The sequence below is a fragment of the Montipora foliosa genome, chromosome 13 (genome assembly GCF_036669935.1).
Source record: "Montipora foliosa isolate CH-2021 chromosome 13, ASM3666993v2, whole genome shotgun sequence".
Classification (NCBI taxonomy): domain Eukaryota; kingdom Metazoa; phylum Cnidaria; class Anthozoa; order Scleractinia; family Acroporidae; genus Montipora; species Montipora foliosa.
In genome coordinates this window covers 2,599,418-2,611,781 of record NC_090881.1, presented here as the reverse complement: position 1 = coordinate 2,611,781, position 12,364 = coordinate 2,599,418, and positions in this window count along the sequence as shown.

The following is a 12,364-nucleotide window of genomic DNA, read 5'->3' as shown; positions in this document are numbered from 1 at the left end:
TGGCAAGCCATGCTAGGCAAATATAACACGTATTTCATCCACCGTACGCTCTGTGGTAGTTGACGACATGTTTTACCTCCAGCCATTTTAAATTGCTATTAACCACTACTAGGAAAAGATCAGATCCCTTCAAACAAAATCGAGTTGAATACGTTGGAAAGGGCGTGTCGGCCACTTCCACAGTATTACAGGAACAATTGGTGGAGAACTTCTTACGTTCTGGGAAACCGCGCTTAACTTTACTGCTCTCTCAATTTCGTCATCCATTTTGTGCCACCATACATATGTGCGGGCAATAGCTTTCATTGCACAAATACCAGCATGCTCCCAATGCAATTCCTTTAAGATTTTCTCCCTGAACACCTATGGAATGAATACCCTTGAGCCCGATAGAACGCAGTTCTGCAGTGAACAAAGACTGGTGATCAGTTATTAACGTGAACTATCGTTCGCGCAAAAATTGATGTTTTTTTTTTACTCCATACACACTCGGATAGAGCTTCCTGTTCTATTTGTACATAGTTTCTTTCTCTAGGGGTTAGGGTACGGGAGGCATAGGCTACTAGCCTCTCCCGCCTATCATCCATAACATGTTTGACTTAGTACAGCTCATAGGCCATAATGTTATGCATCACAGGCCAGCCGTAACTCCCCATTCAAGTCAGAGTGAACTAATAATAGTGAATCACTAGTGAGACTTTCCTTACAGCCCTCGCAAGCTCTTTGATATTCCTTTGTCCAATCCCACCGAACATTCTTTTGCAAAAGCTTATGCAACGGCGCTAAGGTTTTGGCTAGACCTGGCAGGAAAGAATGATAATATTGGTCCATGCTTAGGAAAGACTATAATTCACTTACCTTCCGAGAGGCTGGTGCTTTATTTACTGCATTGATGATTTTCTCTTCCACTTGTTGGAGACCTACTGTGCTTATTTTTAGTCTTAGGTAAACCACTTCAGGTTTTAAGAAATCGCATTTTGACAGTCTTAGATGCAAATTGTACTGCTGCAGCTTGTCCAAAACCTTTGTGAGTGCTTTAAGATTCTCTTGCCACTCATTGTCTCCCCCCAATATATCATCCTGCTTACACACACACTTGGAGAATTTGGTCCATTTTGGCCTGAAATATTTTAGGGGATGATTTTAGCCCATAGGGTAGTTTCTTGTACGAATACGGTGAAATTTTTTTTTCGAAATTCATAAAACATCGGCTCAGTCCGTGGATTATAGAGAGAAACAAATCTGTCGAGTTTGAAATCAGAGAATCAGTTCATACTTACCTGCACAGGAAAGAATTACTCTCATCTTGTTCTCAATATTGTCTTTTCCGTAAACTTTAGCAGAACTCAAGTGTTGCCACCAGTTTGGCAATGAATTTTTCTTGAATCGAATGAGTTTTAAAAGTAAACAAGCACATCCTCAGCGAGTAAAGTAAAGTAAAAGTAAAGTAAAACTTTATTTACACAGGGTAGCCTATTCAGGTCTAAAGCTGGTCTCCATAGTGGCCTTAATTTACGAGCGAATGGAAAAGGAAAAAAGCCATTTCAGAGTCAACTATTAATTTCAGAGTCAACTGTCAATAGCCAGCGAATAGGAATCACGCTAAAATTAGAAACCGTCGGGGAACTTTGTCAGTTCAAGGCCAAAAAAGAGTGTTACTGGTGTACTTTATTCCACTTTATCTCCAAAAACGAGATCATTCACATTTTGAGGTATTTCACTGAAACACGCCAGCTTGGCTTGGAACAAGAATCGGCAAAATACGGCAATGCAAGCTAGAAAGGCGTTGTCGTTCTCTTTCTTTCTTCGTTTGTTTCTGTTTTAGTCATAGGTCCCTCCACGCATCATGCAACCTTACCATACCACCTTATCATATCTAAAGATATGCCAAAAATTGCAATACAGAGAAAAATGCAGCTCTAAACAAATTAAAAATAAACATTCAGCCTTAAGTTTATATTCCCCCGATACTTGACTTGAATAACTGCGTAGCCACCAGTGTGGACCACAGCTACTTGGTAGCAGTAGTAACCTCCATTTGCTCTAAAAAAAAAAAGAAAAAAAACTAAACACTTAAAATGAGGGTTGCAGTCCCGAAAGTAAATGTATCATAAAAATTCTGTTTGTTGAAGGCAGTTGCAGTGTATTTGTAGGGAGCTCAAGCAACAACAACGGCGGCAACGAGATCGTTATCTCAAAATATATATTCGCGTTTTTGTAATCACTTCGTGACTATTTCAACCTCTTTAATATGACAAGAGTGTGGTAGTTCCTCAAAAGTGACAATGGTCCAAAAGGTGCTTAATTTAGGGGAGTAAATGAAAAAAAAAATTAAAATTTATCCTCAATTGGTGACGTTGGTCATAAAACCTCAAATTTGGCTATTTGACGTTGTTGTTTTGCAGACGACAGCACAGAAATGGACAAAAGTGAAAAACGCACGTGCAGGCCGTGCAAAGCTATTGTTTTTGCCCACTAAATATGCAAATTTTGTGACGTTCTCGTTGTCGTAGTCGTTGTCATTCGGGTGTTTAAGAAACGACGACGGCTACAGCAACGACAACGCCAAAAAGTTAAAAGAATCAAAATGATCGTGCTGCACTTTCGGCACGCATTTTTAAACATTTCTCTTCCGTACTCGTCAAAACTACTACGTGAAATGACCAAATTTATTAAGGTTTTGACGGCAACGTGGACAAACTACCGTGAGTCTTTCAGTCTCACTCTTTACTTCAAATCAGTCTTTACCAATCCAGTTTTAGGACACTTCAATCACATTGAATAATAAAAAACAAGATGGAATAATCATGAAATACTTAAAACAGCTCAAAGTTACATTTTGGACTGACGTTTTCGTCTCCGTAGACGTCGTGGTTTCTTAAACTACCTTGTGTGTCCTAACTGCCGTACAGTACTGGTTTCAACTTTGAAGACCATTGAATAAACAGCAATTTTCATTTGGGACTTTTGTCTTTAAGTACAGCCAGTGACCGTGTCATTAGTTTTGAATACCAGGGCCTGTTTCTCGAAGGTCCCGAAAACTTTTTGGGCCCAAAAAGCCATGTGTAAAACTTTCAACCGCTTGTTTTGGAAATCCGATCTTTTAACATGTTTTCAGGGTAACAAAAATCAAAATCATTGTTAAGTTTGACTACTTAAATCCTCTCCGTTCTTGAGATACAGAGGGAAATGTGACACCCGAAAGTGGCCCGGAAAGTTTCGGGACCTTTGAGAAATGGGCCCCAGCTCTACTTTTATACGAGGTTTTTGTCCTGCATTATGAGAAACGTGAAGAATTGAAGCTTTACAGGGGGAGTTTTAATGACCGATTGCTATGAGAAGACGATTGTTTTGCCGAAAACTGGAAGGAAGAACAAACTGAAGCCTTCATAACCATAAAAATAACAATCCCTTGGACTTTTAGGTTTAAGTAACTCCTCACTGCAACGGATATAGACGGGATAGAATAACCATCAAAGACATCCTCATATTGAAAACCTTTCTCGTCATGCGGCCGTTAATTTTCGATGTCTTTGATTTACAACCTTGATATTAAATCCCAGTTTCTTCAGACTCCATTTTACTACTTTTGCTCATGATAGTGCTAAATGCAACTGTTTTCATAGGAAAGGAAAAAAAAAAATTGGGATGCACTCCAGGAAGCCCTATCTGGGATACACCAACAGAGTGAAGTCTGTTGCATGAAATTTAATACCCACAACTATTCTCTCACCACTACCTATACTCTCTTAACTACTTTTTCATTTATTTGCTAATGATACAAATGTATTTTGTAAATAAAAAAAAATGTTTCTCTCCAGTCTTTTGTTAGTTTTGAGCTATCTGGTATCAATGCTTGGCTTTTGTGCGAATGATCTTTCTTTAAGTATATTTAATCTAGTTTTGTACTTTTCCATCCTGCCAAAAGAAAATTAACATCTAATATCCACTTGACATTGAGTGGAAAGAAATTGAAAAAAGACTTGTTTATTAAATATCTTGGAGTTTTTATTGATTGGAATCTTAGTTGGAAACACCGAATTGCTCCCATTGCAACTTATATAAAGAGAAGTGTTGGTATATTATCGAACTCCTTATTAGCCTTTATTACTCTTTAATTTATCCTTTCCTAATCTGTGGTCTCATTGTTTGGGGGTATCACATTAACCATCTCCAGTGCGTGATGCAAAATGCATTGTTTGGGTACATGATTTTTACAAATTAAGGGACATGTCGATGTAGAGCACCTCTTTCTGGTTACCAAATGAAAAAGTACTCAATTTGCGCAACCTGCGTAATCTGCAGTATATAATCTGCACATGACCGCCATGCGCCATGCATGACTGCCATGGTTATTGTTAGGTTAATGTCGTCAAAAAGGTTGCTGTTATACATCGTGGTGAAGTACAATAATAATAAAGTATTCTCGTTTGTTTCACGATGTGGTCACTTGTGACGTAGATCGCGAACTTTCGACTGCATACTGCTAGTCTTCATCAGGCGATGAGGTCTACTGGTTACGTGTCACCTTTTAAGTAGGTTACTTCACGCATCAATTGATTTCGGCATCAGTGGTTTCGGGTCAACTCTCGGCTTGGCGTCGGAAGTTTGATTGATGGAACCCAAAGCGCAGTCTGGCCTTTGGCCATTGAGGATGAGATTTCGCAAAATTATGAACATCGCAGTAAGTCTTGCTGAGTTTCTCTTTCATTTCTGATGTACGCATTTATGCACCGCAAGTAACAAACGGTAAAGGGCGCACCGTCGGCTTCCACTGATACCAGTTTCGTGACTGAAGGAACTACCGATGTTGAATAAAGTGCCTTTACTTTATTTAGTTTACTTTACATCTTCTTCGGGAATGAAATTTGCCCTTAGATACTGGAAAAATGCACTGCAATTGTGGTTAACCCTTTCAAGGTAGTGGTTTAAAGCCTTGAAGCAATCACATCATTGGTCTGCAGTTTCGTACATCTTTGCTTCATTTTCGTTATTGGGTTGTCACTGACCCCATCTATGATGGTTCTTCGAAGTTTCATCATAAGCCATGATTGAGAATTTTGTCCTGGCTGCATCAACGACAAAATTAAAGCTGTTGATAGTAAGGGCTCTCTGACCTTCACGGCCTCTTCGGAAAAAGTAAAGGACTATGTGGAACCAGATATTTCTTAAAAGTGAGAGTGGGGAAGAAAGAAAAATGACTCCGCTGGTTTTGAGCTGTCTGAGATGTTGTTCTTAAATAGCAGGTTTATGGGTTACGTTTTCCTTTCCACTTCTTTTCAAATTAACAAGTTGCGCATCCAACACCTGGTTTGATAACAGAAAAAATGTGGGATCACTTGCTAGCTGAAGCTAGCAAGCTCCTTTTTGCTGTAAGGAGGAGCGTTAAGATATCTTTCGATTCTGTCTAAATTCAAGCAGGGTTGATTCATTTTATGGCTTTCCTTTTTGTGTTTTCCTTTTTGCAACTGTTTCGTTATTAATTATGGTAAAATAAAGAAAGGAAGGAGAATTTTAAAGATGTAAACTAGTTATTTTGTGCAAATAGATGCATTTGCTTACTCAAGCGTTGTCCTTGCCAGATAAAACTTATGTCATTAATTTAATGCTCAGTAAAACAGTTTTTTTAAATGTAAGCTTGTACTTGAAACAGATGCATGGATTTAATTAATATTTACGACTTAAAGTGGAACTAAAACTATGAACAAATTATAATTAAGAAACTAATCTATAAATTGCGTGCAACGTTTGCTGGAAGAAAACATTCAAATGGCTTTCTACGCCAAAAATATTTTGCACTGAAAGATTGTGTCGCCAAATCGCTAAAAAGCCTCTTTAGAATTACTACTAGACATACTCACCTCGAAAGGTTGATACGGGCCAATTTGTTAATTATTTTCTTGGTCTTGTACGAGTGCCTTTGTTCGACCAGATCATTAAGCTCCCATTCGCTTAAACCAGCGAATCTTTTCACCTTACTTGGTGTTGAGCTCAAAGTTGGGAAATTGATCGGAATTGTCTTCGTTATGTCCAGAGATTTTTCCATTGTTAAGCGAAAAAAACCAAAATTATCTTGTGAAAACTCGGAACATGGGGAAAAAAGAGTTGCCGGCAAAAAGTCTTACGAAATGCTTGACGTCAGCGTGCAACCCACTCGGAAATAGATTGCATTTATTAGCCAATCAGAAATCAGAGCGCGCCCTTTCTTGAAGGGATGTTATAATAAGAGGTAAATATCCGTATGCCTGGAGTAAAGCGTAGTCTGCTTTTGTTAGCTGTAACACAGGATAATGAGGAGAGAGTACCCTACAATACTTAATACTTCAACTATACCGTGACGTGTGTAAAAATTCTATATCTTATCTGAAACGGCTCGGCACCTCGTCGATTTCCACTTTTCAAGGGAGCCTTTATACCCTTCATCTTTAAAGGGATTTTTTTTCCGTATTGTAAAATGACCTTTTGTAAGTTACGGGCGCAATAAAATGCTCTTTATAAAAAAATCAACACACGTCACTGATTAACCAGATATAACTCTAATGCACCCGAATCCTACACATAACAGGAGGAGGAAAATATGTCAACAATATAGTTTTTTTTTAAATTTTTATTATTATTGAAATATACAACTCAAAGTCATAAGTGGGTTGAGTTTGTTGTTTTCCTACTCTGCTCTAAGAGGTTTTTCTCCGGGTACTCCGGTTTCCCCTTTCTTAAAAATGAATGCTTGATCTTATTTAGTGAAACTGATTTCATTTATATGTTCAGTGTCCCCAATTAGTGCCACAGCACTACAAAGTCTTGGCACCTTAATAAAAGTCATTATTATTGTCTGAAAAGAAACTACACAGGAAAAATCTTAAACAATCAGTGTACTTCCCTGTTAAAAAAAAAAAAAAAAAAAAAAAAAAGACAGAGAAATCCAGCACAGACAACTGGAGAAACTGTAGAAGGGTATTCACCATGCAATCGAAGTTGTGTACCGACCTTTGGATGTGAAAGCTGTTGATTATCATGGGTGAACAGTCTGTGACGATCCAAGAGACATAGTGAGGAAATAAAACTCATCCTGATCAGTCCTTAATACACCACTGCAATTTGCATAGCGATACTGCAGTACTTAAAAACGTGCCTGACTCGAACCAAAATGAAAGCGCTTTGGGATGCCATAGATGTCATAGAGGAGAACAAATTCACCATACACTAGGCCCCCAAAACACCTAAAATCACTCTTTTGCTCTTAACAATTCTGTTGCCATGTGCTTGTAGTTGCTTTAATTCCATCGTTAGCATGGATACTCTCTGTGTTCAGCATTGTTTGCTGCCTAACAGTTCGGTAAGTAATAAAGTGTGTCCTTTATTGTAAAAATCATTAATAATTCATAAGCGTGACAGCAAACGGAAACGCACTATTCAGGTCACATGCATAGTCTGTAAAGAGTGAACTGCCTGAAAGCACGGGGAGGGTTTGAAAGGGTAGCAAGGAGAAGCTGGGGTTGATGAATGAACTAATACAATAATTAAATAAATTATATACAATCACTAATGGTTGCAACAAAGTATACAACCACGTGTTCTTTTTATGAACACAATTCATTTTACTTAATTATTACTTCGTTACTTCTCATTTCCCACTTAGGCCTAATCACTGAAACCAGTGCTTAGGCGTAATCAGGAATCGAGTGCTATTTTGAGAAAAGCGTAGTTAACACGTTCTCGTTGTACTCGATTTCGAGTGCTGTCCCCACAAGGAAGCATTGATCCGTTGACCAAACCGTAAAATGAAGGCTATAATGTCACAGTAGTGCATAGTCCTCATAATTAAAACGAGCGCTTAGGCTAAATCAGGAATCGAGTGTTATTTCGAGAAAATTGTAGTTAACCGAACCGTACAGTGAAAGCTAGAACGAGGCATGTTGTTGACGCCACGTTTAAAGAAGAGGTATATTGCACAGTAATTTGAAGAGTTCAGTTTTATTTTGGCGTATATTCTTCACACAATCTCGTAAAAAGTGTAGATAACGGTGCCGTAAATGAAAAACTAAAATCACTGAAACGAGAGCTTATAGGCTTAATCAGGAATCGAGTGCTATTCCGAGAAAAGTGTGATTAATTAAATCACCGAACTGTAAAATGACTCGATCGTCGCGCTTTAAGAACGAGAAATACATATCAGCAAGGAGATTGATCATGCATTAAGATACAGCATTGTTTTTCACTCGATCATCATGCTTTATGAACAAGAAATACATACACATCAATCTCCTTCGCTCTTTTTGTTTGGCGCGTCAGAAAGAAGAAATACTGGGAACCAGGAAAATGAGTGCTTACCCTCGTATCCGCAAAGCTCGGTGTTTCCAATGCGTATCTGCGCATCCGCGTATCCACCCAATTTAGGTTTTAGCTTCAAGGTGGCAGGGTATTCTGCAGTTAAGCCTTCCAAGGTTGAAAGAGATCAGTAAATCTACTAGTTGGGCACAAGGATCACTAAAAACTTTAACTTTAAAATCCATGTGTTCCACTGAAAATGTGTATGTCAATAGGCCATTTCCGAGTTCATGTCTGCCTCCTCTTCAAAGCAAGTCTAAGTGCGAAGTTTTTCTTATGATAATTAGTATGCTTTCATATGTAAAGTAGAACTAATTACCATCACAAAAACGTCGCACTTAGACTCGCTTTGAAGAGGAGGCAGACGAGAACTCGGAAATGGCCTATTTAAGGAAATCATTGCCCGAAAATGAAATAAATATTCAATATCCGACGACATGCGACCTCAGTATAAACATTCAGTAGTACGCAAGACAATACCTGATTTCCCTTGAGAGCACACGCCAATGAAACTTTGTTGCATGCATGCTTTTCTAACACATCGGCGATACTGCCACAAAGTATTCATTTCACAAGTTGGGCCCCTACAATCTCTCCCCTTCGGCTCGAGATTGTAAAGCCCCATACAACATTGCCGCTCATGTTGTAAACATTATATACAACACTGCCGCTCTTGTTGCAAACATTACTTACTGATTAGTATCAAGAACATTATGCAGTTGCGCATGCTCACTAGCTCGCTAGTTTGAGCACTCTGGCATGGCTTAGATGTACCATATGTGTGGGACACTTGGGGTGGCTTTATAAGCTTAACCTCCGTCGTAGACATCAGCACTGCACTGATGAGGCCCAAAAGGCCGAAACAGTACTGTCTGCATATTAGCCCCCAGAGAGTGCTCAACGACAAAGGAGTTGGAGCTGGTTATATACAGCTATTTTGAGAAAAGTTGTCGGAAAAAGTGCACATGACAATCCTGAAAGGTATTGTGGGTGATTTTAAGCGCACTGTTTTTCAAAGAAATTTAAAAGAATCGTACGGGAGGCCACTGATATATGTTTGCGAGTGCTGAAGGAAAGTAACAAAAGTAGGTTCGACAGCTACAGTCGTTAGAAACTGTGTATTGGTCATATCCCATATTACCTTTCGGGATTGTCGCGTGCACTTTATTCTTGACAAACTTTCTCGAAATAGCTGTATATAGAGAGAAGAGTGGACTACTTTTCCATTACAGATCTACAAGCTTGTTTCGTAGGAGCATGGCGCTCCCACTCTTCGGGATCTTATAATTCTATTTACATAAACGCGGTATTTATGCGTTCAATTTTTCACACTTGCTTGTACAGTGTTTAGTTCTTAATTACACGTTATTTAGTAAAAACTTACTTGCATGCCAGCAGCTGCTTACTAGCTCTGACCTTTTGTTAAGTGTGGCGTGCTCCAGCGGGGTGGCAAATTATGTAATATTTCTCAAGTGTGCATAAGTTACATCTTTTAGTAGTGTTACAATACGCACGTGCTCTGCCTAGAATTTTCCAAGTGTTCTTATACTCTTATTTTTTTCTTTTTTTAAGTGCCATACATATTTGCTTAGCTCAGTTTGATTACTGTATTTTTCTGTCTTAAAAGACTGCTTGTGATTGGCGAAGGTCACCTTAAAGTCCGTGTCCGTATGCCCTACATAGTACTAAGTCCCCTCGCTAGATCTGACAGAAGCCTGGTACACAATGCGCTTTGCGAGACACTGGTTGTCGAGTAGGCACTCCTTTTTTTTCCGGCAGCTGCATAGCCTTCCTTCGCGTGTTTCTGCTCCTGATTGTAGCAGTAGGCGCTTATTTTTTTAATCCCATGATTACGCTTTTACAGTTGCATGCCTAAGGTAAAAAGACTTCCACACTGGAAAAACAATTGATCCTTCAGCCCTACATAGTTTCAAGTGATTAATAACTCGTACAATTAGGGAAACCTGGGGCAATAGCCAATTGTTCTCGTGTTTCCAATCTGAAGTAAATGCGTCAACCGCTTCTGTTCCAGCCGGGCTGATAAAGCCTGGAGTTAAAACGAGCAAGCTCGTTGTTATAACAGCAGGCGAACCTGTCCACGGAATGTGGGCCCCACTTAACGTCCAACATTCTAAAAAAATAACATAATTTAATGCATTATCATCGAAAACTACGATTCTACTCAGACAACCGCCTCTGCGTTCAGTTCTCTAGGAATACATTTCATTTCCAGTGAAATGCAATTTGTTACACACAAAGTGAAAATCTCTAAAACTAGAGAAATGAAGGAAAAAAGATTGAAGTAGACAGTGAATTATCGTAAAAGTAAAGATACTTGACATGCCTCAATTTTTATAGAGATGAGAGGTGAAAGTTTCAGGGTGAACAGAGACAAGGTTATGGACCTTGAAACATGATTCAAAATCCATACAGGCGTCTCTAATTTTGACACAGCGTCCCCCAAAACCATATAAACTCTTAAAATTTTTATGATTTCCGTGATACTTTTTAAAATGGGCAAACATAGCGATTTTCATCGCAGCTTCTTTCAAGTAGTAGGTACATGACGGGAGTTTACAGTTGTCACTAAACTGATAAAAAAAAAAATTAGTGTTTATATGGTTTTGGGGCCGCTTTGTCAAAATTAGAGACGTTTGCGTGATGGATGTTGAACCGTATTTCAAGGTTAATTACTTGGTCTCCGTTCACTCATAAAGCATCATACTTGGTCAAATGACCAATCTGAACATGATCTTTCATGTAGTGGTGTCAGCTCATCGATTAGTTAAAATTTGAAACTCGCCCCAGTTCCCTGCTGAATTTCGGAACGGCCAATTGTTTCCCATAGAAGTAGCAAATTCACTGTTATCCATTTTTTCCTTGATTTGAACCCTCTGAGTCGTTCACGGACTCCTCTTAGGAAAATTGGAATTAATTTTACTGCTCTTGTCTAAATAGAATCGAATAAAACCGTGATGCGCAAATGCTGGGAACGAAACGGCAACTAAACTGAAATGGGATTGATTGCATTTTTCTTGTTTAATTCGAATTTTGTACTCATTTCTGTTATTTTTATTTTTATTTTTAGATATCTTGATAAGAACAAAATAACTCAACTCGTCACAGTGATTTCATGGCTCTGAGTCGATCACGGATTCATTTTAAGACAATTGGGATTCATTTTACTGCTCTTGTCTAAGTAGAATCGAGTACAACGACGATCCGGGAATGCTAAGAATTAAACGGCAATTAAAACTAAAATGGTATTGATTGCATCGTTCTTCTTTAATTTAAATTGAGTACTTATTTCTAATTTTCATTTTCATTTCCAGATATCTCAGGGAGAATGAAATAACGCAATTCCCAGAAAATGTTATCTCTGGACTCACACAGCTATCTGCGCTGTAAGTATATTACCCTAAATACACTTTCAAAAAAAGAGATATTACCCTAAATACACTTTCAAAATATGATACGGCTTTGCGCATCTCAACTTTACAAATAACTGTGTGACTTTGTTACAGGGTGACTCATGCAGCTGAGTTAAATAACGTCTTTACAGTAATTAACCCTTTCATTTCAAGAATTCAAGTGCATTTAAGCCTTTGCCTTGCATGCAAGATTAATACTAAATGTTATTCCAGACTGTCACTTTGGTTCTTTTTGCAAAACCTTTCATTTGATCTTAGCTAGGTCCCCATTTTCTAAAGAAGGAGAAAATAAAACAATTATATTGATTGCCACTGACACACATTAATTTTGGAGTTATTGAAATGACAATATCTCCAGCGAAATGGTAACTATATATAAACTACGTGTATAAAATTAAAATTCGAATTGTTTTCGGGAATTTCCGAGGTTAAAATATCTTTAAAACCGACGTTTTGACCAGTTTTATTGGTCTTCTTCAGGTTGTTTAAATAATGTTATCAATATGGCGGATCGTCTTTAGTCGTTCAGCTTGGTGAACGCACATGACGTATCATGACCATTACAGGACGTGTAAATGATGTCAAATTGCAGGCGAAATGAAGGG